The following is a 12,816-nucleotide window of genomic DNA, read 5'->3' as shown; positions in this document are numbered from 1 at the left end:
TGCAGAAACAGCACTGCTCACCTGCTGCCTGCCAGCCAGGTGACCCTGGAGGGGCTAGCGAGCCTGCTGCATCTCACATGTAAAACGGGACCGCGACCAGGAGCCTCACCACATACGTGTCAATGTTACAATGGATAAAACAGTGAAGCCGCCTCCCACAAAGGAGTGGGTACTCCACAGACACTTCGGGGTGCTGCCAGGTTGTGTTTCTGGAGCTAGTGTGTGTCATAATTATTTGGTAAACTGTGCATGTTTCTTTTCTGCATTTTCTATATGTATGATGTACAGTTGCTAAAAAGGAATCTAAAAATGATAAAAGCCAGAACGTGGAGGAGAACATTAGGTACTGAACACTTGCCGGTTTAGTTCCCATCCTGCGCATCTATACTAATCCAAGAATGCACCAGAGGCTTCCAGCCACAACCCCCATCTCCCACTGCGTTTCTGGGGGTTAGACCATGGCTCCCCTCCAAGTTGCTCCTTTTCCCATTGCTGAGTTTTACCTCCCCACCAGACTCAGTGCATACAGATGCTCCCCGATCCCCATTGTGGATCCTGGCCCTCCAGCCCTCCCCACACCCTTCATGGCTGAGCCACCTGCTTCATCTCATCCCAGGTGGCAGCCTCTCCGGTTGATGTGATCACCTGGGCCCGCATCAGCGCACCCTGGAAGCATCAGGAACACCTGCTCCTCAGCGCCCTGGAGCCTCTGCTAGGAAGGAGGCGGCAGAAGGAGCACCACGGCTCCCAGCGCCTGCTCCGTGCCAGGCGCCCGTTCATCAGCTTGGCACCATGATGGTCTTCATGTGCAGGTGAGGAAGCTACAGTGGGGCACCGGGCTGGAGTGGTGGGGCCAGACCCTGAGACCAGGACTGTGGGGCTTTCCAGAACACCCCTCCTCGACGAGGCTGCCTTTTCCAGATGTCACTCCCAGGGTCTTGCTGACTTCTCCTCTCTCAGTACGCTGCATGTGGCCGGGCTGTGGCCACCGGAGGTGAGCACCTGCTCCTTGGTTCGTTGGTTCGGCTCCCCAGAAGGTGCACGTTTTATTCATCAGCCAGAGCAGCAGGCTGGGGAGGCTCGGGGTTGCTTTTGGACCAGAGGCAGCGACCTGCTTGCCTTCACGTCCTAGGACCCTGCCCATTGGGATCTGACCCCAGGGAGCTGAGTCACACTCGCCACACCTGCCCTTACCAGTCTGAACAGGCATCACCCATTGCAAGCTGGTTATCTGAGTTGTTTCCCAAGAACAACTTCGGTGGCCTCCCTTTCTCGCTCCTGTGAAATCTGGTTCACAAAGGCTGAGAAGCCAGGGCCCTCTGAGGGTCTCTAAGTGTCTCAGGTCTGGTTTGGCCGTCAATCACAGCACGATAACTTGCTCATCCAGCCTGATCACCCTCCCGGCTTCTTGTCCTGCAGCTCAGGGCTGGTGCCGTCCTCGTCTCCCAGGTGCAGAGTTTGCTCCTGGCAGCTCTCCAGGTCGTGACGTGGCCTTTCCAAGAGTGGGGAGCCTCTCTCGCTTTGCTGCCGTCCTCAGCCTGCAAAGGCTCAGCCCCCCTCCCCTCCCATGGCAGCCGGCTTCTGCCACATCCCAGGGCTGTTTGTCCACAGCCCCTCCCTGGGTGCTGACCCTGCATTCCCACACCTGTTGCTGGTTTTCAGGAGCACGGGAGCTCCTGAAAGAGAAGCCCATGGGACCAAGCTTTAGCGAGCAGTGGATCTTCACAGATCCCAGAGAGCCTGAGGCAGGGGAGCAATTCTACCCTGGGATCCACTGCCCCAAAAACCCCTGCAGGTCCTTGTGGGGAGAGAAGACAAGGGAGGAAGAGCCAAAAGGGCCTGCCGGGAGGAAGGGTGAGCCCAGCTGTCCACCTGGCTGTGACTGGGGTTTCCCTCCTGCCAGCTTCCCAGGCCTGAGCAAGTGGGGCGCACGCTCCCGGCTCCCATGGCCTGAGCCCCAGCACAAGGGCAGAGCCGCTGATAAGCTAAGTGAGGCCCGGGATTCGCTCCAGCACCGCACACACCTGCCTTGTTTTCCTCTGGCACAACCACAGCCAGGCCTGGAGGGGACGGCGTGGCGGGCAGGCCTATGCAGAGGTGGGAGCAAGATGGCTGGGGGGCTAGCACGGACTCCTAAAGTTGAGCCGTCTGCATTTGCTTCCAAAGGCTGCCGGGCTTCCCAGCCTCCAGATGTGACATGTGGCACAGCCACCCTGGCCCCAGGAAGCGGGCGAGGCAGCCCCAAAGTAAACCTCTGTAAGTCACCTTATCTCGGGCATTCTGTTAGAGCCGCAGAAAGTGGACAAAAACATGGCACTGTCTCTCCTTTAAAACAGAAGTACCACCCAGCGTGCAGATGTGTGCTGGGTTCTAGAGCCTTCTGAGACGTGACAGGATGGGATGAGAAGTCAGGAAAGCTGGGACCAGCACTGTGTGGTGTGACAGGTTAAGCACAGCCTGCGACGCCAGCATCCCATACCAGGGCGCGGGTTCAGGTTCCAGCTGCTCTGCTTCTGATCTAGCTACCTGCTACTCTGCCCAGAAAGCAGTGGAAGATGACCCACGTGGTTAGGCCTTGCCACACATGTAGGAGATGGAGTTGGGACCCCAGCCCCAGCAGTTGTGGCCATTTGGGGAGTGAACCAGCAAATGGAAGATCTCTGTTTCTCCTTCTCTCTTTGTCAGCCTGTCTTTCAAACAAATAAGTAAGTAAACTGAAAGATTGGGAAAGGCACTTGGGGTGGGGTGAGCAGCTCCCTGGAAAAAGGGGAGTGGGAATCGGAGAAGATGTTAGCTGCAGGTAGACATGGAGACAGAAGGAAAGACAGGAAGCACAACCTCAGAGGAGGCCATGGAATGAAAAAGGACGCCAGGCACACAGCAGTGGGGGCAGGGGGCAGGCAGTAACTGATCGTCTTCCAGTGATCTTGACCTGTCACCTGGCCAGGAAGATTCCAGCAGGAAGCCAAGAAGAGCATTCACAAAAGGCATTGGAAGTAACGTGGAAATCTCTCCTTACCTCCTCTTCTCTTTGAGTCTCAGTAAATAATTTTTAAAAGGGCAATTCTAATTATTTTTTAAAGATTTATTTTATTTGTGGCCAGTGCTATGGCATAGTAGGCTAAGCCTTCACCTGTGGTGCCGGCATCCATATGGAGGCTGGTTTGGGACCCAGCCACTCTTCTTCCAATCAATTCTCTGTTAATGGCCTTGGAAAGCAGTGGAGGATGGTCCACATGCACCTGTGTGGGAGACCTGGAGGAAACTCCTGGCTCCTGGCTTCAGATCCACCCAGGTCTGACCTTTGTGGCCATTTGGGGAGTGAACCAGCGATGGAAGAACTTTCTCTCTGTCAGTAACTCTACCTCTCAAATAAATAAATAAAAAATCTTTAGGAAAATATTTATTTAAAAGACAGAGTTTTAGAGAGAGAGATCTTCCATCCTTTGGTTCACTCCCTAAATGACCACAGTGGCCAAGGCTGGGTCAGGCCAAAGCCAGGAGCCAGGAGCTTCTTCCAGATCTCCCACATGGGTGTAGGGGCTCAAGCACTTGGTCTGCCTTCAGTTGATTTTCCAGGCCATTACTAGGGAGATAGATTGAAAATGGAGCAGGGGCTGGCCCCATGGCGTTGTAGGTTAATCCTCTGCCTATGGCGCCGGCATCCCATAGGCACTGGTTCGAGTCCTGGCTGCTCCTCTTCCAATCCAGCTCTCTGCTGTGGCCCAGGAGGGCAGTGGAGGATGGCCCAAGTGCTTGGGCCCCTGTATTCCCATGCGAGACTGGGAAGAAGCACCTGGCTCCTGGCTTCAGATCGGCACAGCTCCAACCGTTGCGGCCATTTGGGGAGCAAACCAATGGAAGGAGGACCTTTCTCTCTGTCTCTCCCTCTTACTGTCTGTAACTCTACCTCTCACATAAATAAATAAAATCTTAAAAAAAAAAATAAAAAAAGGAGTAGCCAGGACTCCAACTGGCGTCATTATGAGATGCTGGTGTCTCAGGTGGCAGCTTCACTTGCTATGCCACAATGCCAGCCTCATAAATAATTGTTAAGGCTTACTTATTTTTATATATCTGAAAGGTAGAGTGACAGAGATGGAGAAAGAGAGAGAGAGAGAGAGACAGGAAGAGAGTGAGAGCACTTTTCCATCCACTGGTTCAATCTCCAAATGTCTCAACAGTCAAGGCTGGGCTAGGCTGAAGGCAGGAACCAGCAAATCCATCTGGGTCTCCCACACGGGTAGCAGGGACCCAAGTAATTAAGCCACTCTGTGCTGCTGGGCAGGGAGTACATTAGCAGGAAGCTGGATCAGAAGCCGAGATGGGACTCAATCCTGGGTTCTCCAGTATGGATGTGAGCAACTCAAACAGCAGCTTGACCCACTGCACCACATGCCAGCCCTCTAGTACCTAATTTTTCAATGCTAAGATAAGCTCTGTGTGTGGCCTTCTGGGACTGCACCACTGTCAAACCTCGAGGTCTGTTCCCAAGATCCCTGCTCCTTGCTGCTTATTTCTCATGGAATTCTCTCCCCTTACTTACAGATCACTTGCCTCTGACGCAAAGAATATGATGGCCAGGGAATGTCACTTCCGTGTTAGGTTAGTTATGTGAGACTCTATCTCGTTAGCAGACTGACCGTGGAAATGCTCCCTGCTGGCTCGGTAGAGTGAGGGGCCATGTGGGGAATGCCCCTGAGGGAGAAAATTCTGGAAGCCTCTAGAAACTGGGAATAGCTTCCAGGAGCTGAGAGAAACTTTCAGCCAATAGCCAGAAAGAAACTAAGGCCCTTAGTCATAAAACCGCAAGGAAATGGATCCTGCCAGCAAACCTGAGCTTAGAAGAGGATTCTGCCTCAGTCAAGGCCCAGGTGGGGCTGAGTTCTTGCCTCCAGCCCGGTGAGACCCTAAGCAGAGCACTCGGCATGCTGCACCTGGACCCCTTACTCACAGGAACAACGACAGAATCCCAGCCCCTTTCCTGCAAGGCTACCCTCCATCCTTCAAAGCATACACTATGCTCCTCTCGATCCGACCTACTATCATTGAACGTCTCCCATCACATCCTCGGGAACAAATGCGGGGCTGGACAGACCATCTACAGAACCTCTCAATTCTAAACATCAAGGCTTTGAAGAGGCTCTGAAGACGGCCAATGGAGGCCCGTGCCACACACACGCCCTCCATCCTGCAGCCTGCAATAGCGGAAGGGGCAGGCCTATCTCTGGAAACCCCTGAGCTCTATTGACCTGTACAGCAAGTTGCTGCAAGCAATGGTCACCCGATTGGCTTGGCTTACAGCAAGGCCATCTAAGGAGAACCAAGACTCTGCACGTCCCAGAATGTATTTCCTGGTGGAGAATGTTCGCCCAGGGTAGAGCAGGCGTTCCTCCACCTCCTGCCTGACCCAGGCCTGGCTTGTATCTCCTAGAGCTTTGTCTTCCACAGAACGTCAGGGAGCCTGGAAGGTTGTTTGGCATTAAGCTCTGGGGGCTCCTCTGCTCCCTGGGCTGCCCTCCCTCCCTCCCCGCCACCTCCAGACGCTCCTCTCCCGACTGGCTTCCTGCTTCTCCATGCCCGCCCCTTGTGCCCACGGGACTTCCCCTGAATATCATCTTCCCTTTGCAGCACGCCTCTCTCGTCTCCCGCCCATCTCCTGTCCTAGCTGCCCCAGTTCACACACCCTGGACTGAAATGAGCTGAGTGCTCCAGGGTCCTGCCCTTCCCTACATATCAGATCCTTGCTCACTTCTACAGCCAGGCCCTGTGTCGTGCAGGTGGCTGAGAGAGGTTGGAGCTGGTTTCTCAGGTTCCTTGAGGGGTCCTGGTATCTTGATTCCTACAGCCTTAAGTACACGTCAACTGTTGCAAGCAGGGGATAAAGTATCAGCACATTGCCAATGATAAAAGCTTCAGCGAGCTAGTAACCGGATCGACTTGTTTCCACAGGGCTGCTGGCTGCTGGGATGGGAGCCAGGCAACCTGTCGCCAAGGTGGGGCAGAACCAAATGCGCACGGCCTCTATGGAACCTGGCCCAGGACAGCGCCGGCCCTCCTGAGCTCCCAGTGGGTTTTATGCTGGCTGTATCAACTTCCTTGAGAGGCAAGAATGAAAGGTAAGTCTTGGATTCTGGCTTCCCTGGGGAAGCTGAGGAGTCAGCCAACCCATCCTGACTTCGAATGCGCTCGCACATGCACCTGCTCTGCTCACTTCTTTCTCACAACAGTCCTCTAAAACAAATATGATTCTAGCCAGCTTTCATGTAGCAGGTCACATTTCCTGGCGGCTAGTTCCATAATGATCAGAGTTGATCACACTCGGCCACCAGAAGAGCGTACAGCCTGGGGGCAGGTGCACTCGGCCACACAGTCATCCTGGAACCAAGCCCCAGGGGAACCTGGGTCCCCCAAGCAGCAGATGCCAAGGTGGGAGGAGCCAGGTGAGAGACGCTCTGCAGAAGACCTGGGAGGAAGATGAAGAGCTCCTGCTTTGTCCTCTGAGGTCTCTCCCAAAAAGGTGGAGGAGAAAAGGGTCTCTCCTTGAAAAACCAAAGCCCAAGCACAGTTCTCCATCACTGTTGCTTCTTTTTTAAAGGTTTATTAATGTTTATTTATTTGAAAGGCGCAGTTACAGAGAGAGAAGGAGACACACATGGGGGGGGGGGGGGCAGGGAGAGAGAGAAAGAGAGAGAGAGAGGTGTCTTCCATGCACTGGTTCACTCCCCCAAATGGCTGCAATGGCCAAAGCGCCGGCCCCTCCTTTCATTTTTAATCTTTTATGTTGAGATCATTGCGGCCTTGCATGAGTTGGAATAGTAATACAAGGACATCATTTGTACCCTTTAGCCAATTTCCACCAAACTGTAGCATTTGAAACACTGTATGACAATGTCACAACCAAGACATTGACATTTAGACAGTCAGCACAAGGCTCATAGCCATCCTCACATGGGCCCCATATGCTTTCTTCCCGCCTTACTCTTGTCCTGACCTCTGGAACCCCCCGTCTGTCCCCTGTTGGGGATAGGAGAGGTACAGGCATGGACGTATTCAAAGTACTATTCCAACGTGGGGTGCCAGCATCCCGCTGAGCCACGCCCCTGGCCCTAGACCTGAAACTGAAACTACTAGAACAAAACATAGGGAAAACACTTCAGGACGTTAGAATGGGTGAGGATTTCTTTAAAAAATCAGATCCCAAAGCACAGGAAACAGAAGCAAGAATATTTTATTTTTAAAGATTTATTTATTTATTTGAAAAAGTTACAGAGAGGAGACACACACACACACACACACATGCAGATCTTCCACCCCCTGGTTCACTCTCCAGATGGTCGCAACAGCCAGGGCTGGGCCAGACTAAAGCTAGGAGCTTCTTACAGATCTCCCGTGTAGGTGGCAGGGGCCCAAGCACTTGGGCCATCTGCTGCTGCTTTCCCAGGCCATTAGCGGGGAGCTGGATCAGAAGTGGAGCAGCTGAGATGCGAACTGGTGCCCATATGGGATGCTGGCATTGCAGACGGCAGCTCTACCTACTATGACACAATGCTGGCCCCCAAAATTTTGAAGTTACAATCTTTTGAAAACTCAAAAAGAAAAAATAAATTTATAGGGACTGCAAACAAATGAATCAATAGAAAATATCACATTTACTCCTAATATAAATATAATATATCCTCCTAATATAAATATAAATATAAAATTACTCCTAATATAAATATAAAAATATATAATATAATGTAAAGCAAAATTTTCTCCCCAAGTTATCCTTTTTTTTTAACTTTTATTTAATGCATATAAATTTCCAAAGTACAGCTTATGGATTACAATGGCTTTCCCCCCATAACTTCCCTCCCACCTGCAACCCTCCCCTTTCCCGTTACCCTCTCCCCTTCCATTCACATCAAGATTCATTTTCAATTCTCTTTATATACAGAAGATCAGTTTAGTATATATTAAGTAAAGATTTCAATAGTTTGTACCCACATAGAAACACAAAGTGAAAAATAGTGTTTGAGTACTAGTTGTAGCATTAAATCACAATGTACAGCACATTAAGGACAGAGATCCTACTTGAGGAGTAAGTGTACAGTGACTCCTGTTGTTGACTTAACAAATTGACACTCTTGTTTATGGCATCAGTAATCACCCTAGGCTCTTGTCATGAGTTGCCAAAGCTATGGAAGCCTTTTGAGTTCACCGACTCTGATCATATTTAGACAAGGTCATAGTCAAAGTGGAAGTTCTCTCCTCCCCTCAGAGAAAGGTACCTCCTTCTTTGATGACCTGTTCTTTCCACTGGGATCTCACTCGCAGAGATCTTTCATTTAGGTTTTTTTTTTTTTTTTTTTAGTGTCTTGGCTTTCCATGCCTGAAATACTCTCATGGGCTTTTCAGCTGGATCCAAATGCCTTAAGGGCTGATTCTGAGGCCAGAGTGCTGTTTAGGACATCCGCCATTCTATGAGTCTGCTGTATATCCTGCTTCCCATGTTGGATCGTTCTCTCCCTTTTTTGTTCTATTGGTTAGTATTTTCAGACACTAGTCTTGTTTATGTGATCCCTTTGATTCTTAGTCCTATCATTATGATCAATTGTGAACAGAAATTGATCAAATGGACTAGTAAGATGGCATTGGTACATGCAACCTTGATGGGATCGAATTGGAATCCCCTGGTATGTTTCTAACTCTACCGTTTGGGGCAAGTCAGCTTGAGCATGTCCCAAATTGTACATCTCTTCCCTCTCTTATTCCCACTCTTACATTTAACAGGGATCACTTTTCATCAGTTAAGTTTCAACACTTAAGACTAACTGTGTATTAATTATAGAATTAAACCAATAGTATTAAGTAGAACAGACAAAAAAAATACTAAGAAGGATAATGTATTAAGTTGTTCATCAACAGTCAGGGCAAGGGCTGATCAAGTCACTGTTTCTCATGGTGTCCATTTCACTTCAACAGGTTTCCTCTTTGGTGCTCAGTTAGTTGTTGCTGATCAGGGAGAACATATGATATTTATCCCTTTGGGACTGGCTTAATTCACTCAGCATAATGTTTTCTAGATTCCTCCATCTTGTTGCAAATGACCAGATTTCATTGTTTCTTACTGCTGTATGGTATTCTATAGAGTACATATGCCATAATTTCTTTATCCAGTCTACTGTTGATGGGCATTTAGATTGATTCCAGGTCTTAGCTATTGTAAATTGAGGTGCAATAAACATTAAGGTGCAGACAGCTTTTTTGTTTGTCAATTTAATTTCCTTTGGGTAGATTCCAAGGAGTGGAATGGCTGGGTTGTATGGTAGGGTTATATGTAGGTTTCTGAGGAATCTTCAGACTGACTTCCACAGTGGCTTAACCAGTTTGCATTCCCACCATTAGTGGGTTAGTGTCCCTTTTTCCGCACATCCTCTCCAGCATCTATTGTTGGTAGATTTCTGAATGTGAGCCATTCTAACCGGGGTGAGGTGAAATCTCATTGTGGTTTTGATTTGCATTTCCCTGATTGCTAGTGATCTTGAACATTTTTTCATGTGTCTGTTGGCCATTTGGATTTTCTCTTTCGAAAAATGTCTATTGAGGTCCTTGGCCCATCTCTTAAGTGGGTTGTTTGTTTTGTTGTTGTGGAGTTTCTTGATCTCTTTGTAGATTCTGGTTATTAATCCTTTATCTGTAACATAGTTTGCAAATATTTTTTCCCATTCTGTCGGTTGCCTCTTCACTCTCCTGACTGTTTCTTTTGCAGTACAGAAACTTCTCATCAAGTTATCCTTTATACTAACCTTATATTTGATATTGTAATCTTTCGTCATATGCTATATTTTGTCAATAACCTGAAAATGAGTTTTATGAAAACACTAGCCTCAAATAACCTTAAGCAATGCTTACATCAGGTGTTGGTAGAAGGCAAGAAGGAGAGAAGCAAAGAGTAGTGACCTCTAGGATTCTAAAAGTATAATTGTTCGGTACGAGTATGTGGTGTCATTGGAAATAAGACCCAAAGTCCCTGAAAGCAGTGCTGTGACACTGCAGAACTGTAGCATGGGCCTTGACAGCCAACCGCCCTAGTATCCCCACGTGGTGACTGTGGTTTGCGATGAAATACCCATCCCTGTCTACTGACTACATTACTCATGGACTTGAAGATTGCTGCCTCTCAAACAACTTCAAAAGATCATTTGCTTTGAATCTACCAGATGATCCAAAGTGGCATTACAGACAAAAGCTAGGTAGAATATGAATAACATTCATGAGGCTGATATCCTGGTTAATAAAAAATCTGAAGCCCCTATAACTAATGTTAATTGTCTATGGGAGTATTTTAGATTCTCACCTATAATCATAAAAGCTGTATAGGTTGAGTGAATTGAATGTTTTTTGTTGGGGTTTTCACAGCACTTCTTCTGTTCAGACACCTTAAGAATCTCTGGTATGAAAGTCATAAAAAATTGACCAGACAGTTCGGTCATCAGAAAATCACTTTCTCATAGTGAAGCCTATGTTTATAAACCTTTTTAAAAGTGAAACTTTTGATTAAAAGATGTCATTTAAAAAAAAAAAAAGGCCAACATTGTGGCGTAGCTGGTAAAGTCATCCATATGGGTGCTGGTTTGAATCTTGGCTGCTCCACTTCCTTTTTTTTTTTTTGGACAGGCAGAGTGGACAGTGAGAGAGAGAGACAGAGAGAAAGGTCTTCCTTTGCCGTTGGTTCACCCTCCAATGGCCGCTGCGGCCAGCGCATCGCGCTGATCCGAAGCCAGGAGCCAGGTGCTTCTCCTGGTCTCCCATGCGGGTGCAGGGCCCAAGCACTTGGGCCATCCCCCACTGCACTCCCGGGCCACAGCAGAGAGCTGGACTGGAAGAGGAGCAACCGGGATAGAATCCGGTGCCCCGACCAGGACTAGAACCCAGGGTGCCGGCACTGCAAGGTGGAGGATTAGCCTATTGGCTGCTCCACTTTCAATCTAGCTCCCTGCTAATGCACCTGAGAAAGCAGCAGAAGATGGTCCTAGTGTTTGGGCCCCTGCCACCCATGAGGGAGACCCAGATGAAGCTCCTGGCTTTGGTTTGGCCCAACCCTGGCCATCGCAGTCATTTGGGGTAGTACACCAGCAGATGAAAGATATCCTCCATTCCTCCCTCCCTCCTCCTCCCTCTCTCTCTCTCCCCCTCCCCTCCCTCTCTAACTCTTTCAAATAAAATCTTTTTTAAAAGATTTTTATTTATTTATTTGAAAGTCAGTGTTACACACAGAGAGAAGGAGAAGCAGAGAGAGAGAGAGGTCTTCCATCTGCTGGTTCACTTCCCAGATGGCTGTAACGGCTGGAGCTGCATTGATCCAAGCCAGGAGCTTCTTCCGGGCCTCCCACATGGGTACAGGGGCCCAAGGACTTGGACTATCTTCCATTGCTTTCCCAGGCCATAGCAGAGAGCTGAATCGGAAGTGAAGGAGCTGGGACTCAAACCGGTGCCCATATGGGATGTTGGCACTGCAGGCAGCAGCTTTTCCTGCTACACTGCTGTGTGGGCCCCCAAATAAATATTTTTTTAAAAAAGAAAACATGTTATGGTAAATAAATAGAAATATGCACCAAGAGAAAGCATGTTGATATTCTTTTTTTATTATTATTATTTGACAGGTAGAGTTATAGACAGTGAGAGAGAGAGACAGAGAGAAAGGTCTTCCTTCTGTTGGTTCACTCCCCAAATGGCTGGAGCTGAACCAATCTGAAGCCAGGAGCCAGGAGCTTCTTTCAGGTCACCCAAGTAGGTGCAGGGGCCCACAGACTTGAGCCATCCTCTGCTGCTTTTCCAGGCACATCAGCAGGGACTGGATCAGAAGTGGAGCAGCTGAAACTCGAACTGGCACCCATATGAGATGCTGGCACTGCAGGCTGGGACTTTAACACACTGTACCATAGCGCTGACCCCTTAAATAGCAAATATTAAAACTACATTTGGGGCCAGCACTGTGACGTAGCAGGTAAAGCCGCCCCCTGCAGTGCCAACATCCCATATGGATGCTGGTTCAAGTCCCAGCTGCTCCACTTCCAATCCAGCTCTCTGCTGTGGTCTGGGAAAATAGCCCAAGTCCTGGGCCCCTGCAGCCACATGGGAGACCCAGAGGAAGCTCCTGGCTCCTGGCTTCAGATCAGCATAGTTCTGGCTGTTGCGGCCATATGGGGAATGAACCAGTGGATGGAAGACCTGTCTCCCTCCCTCCCTCCACTCCTCCCTCTCTCCCTCCCTCCCTCTCTCTTTCTCTCTCTGCCTCTCCTTCCCTCTCTGTGTAACTCTGACTTTCAAATAAATAAATAAATCTTTTTAAAAACTACATTTAAGATACTAGAAATGCACATGAGAGATGGGGAAATATTTTTAAATAGCTAGTATATTGCAAATGAATTTTTCCTAAGACTTTTGACAATGTTGCATTAGCACTAGTTTTTTTAATTTATATTTTAAGGAATACAAATTTCATAAGTAGAACTTTAGGAATATAGTTATTCTTCCCACCATCCCACCATCCCACTGACACTCCCACCCTTCCCCCTCCTCCTACCTTTCCCTTTGCCAGTCCCATTCTCATTAAGATTCATTTTCAATTAACTTTGTACACAGAAGACCAACTCTATACTAAGTAAAGATTTCAACAATTTACACACACACACACACACATACTGTCTGAGAACAAGTTTTACAGTTAACTCTCATAATGCAACTCATTGAGGACAGAGGTCCTACATGGGGAGTTAGTGCACAGTGACTCCTGTTGTTAACTTAACAGTTAACATTCTTATGTATGAC

Source organism: Lepus europaeus, chromosome 16 (assembly GCF_033115175.1).
Source record: "Lepus europaeus isolate LE1 chromosome 16, mLepTim1.pri, whole genome shotgun sequence".
Classification (NCBI taxonomy): domain Eukaryota; kingdom Metazoa; phylum Chordata; class Mammalia; order Lagomorpha; family Leporidae; genus Lepus; species Lepus europaeus.
This window is presented reverse-complemented; position numbering follows the sequence as displayed.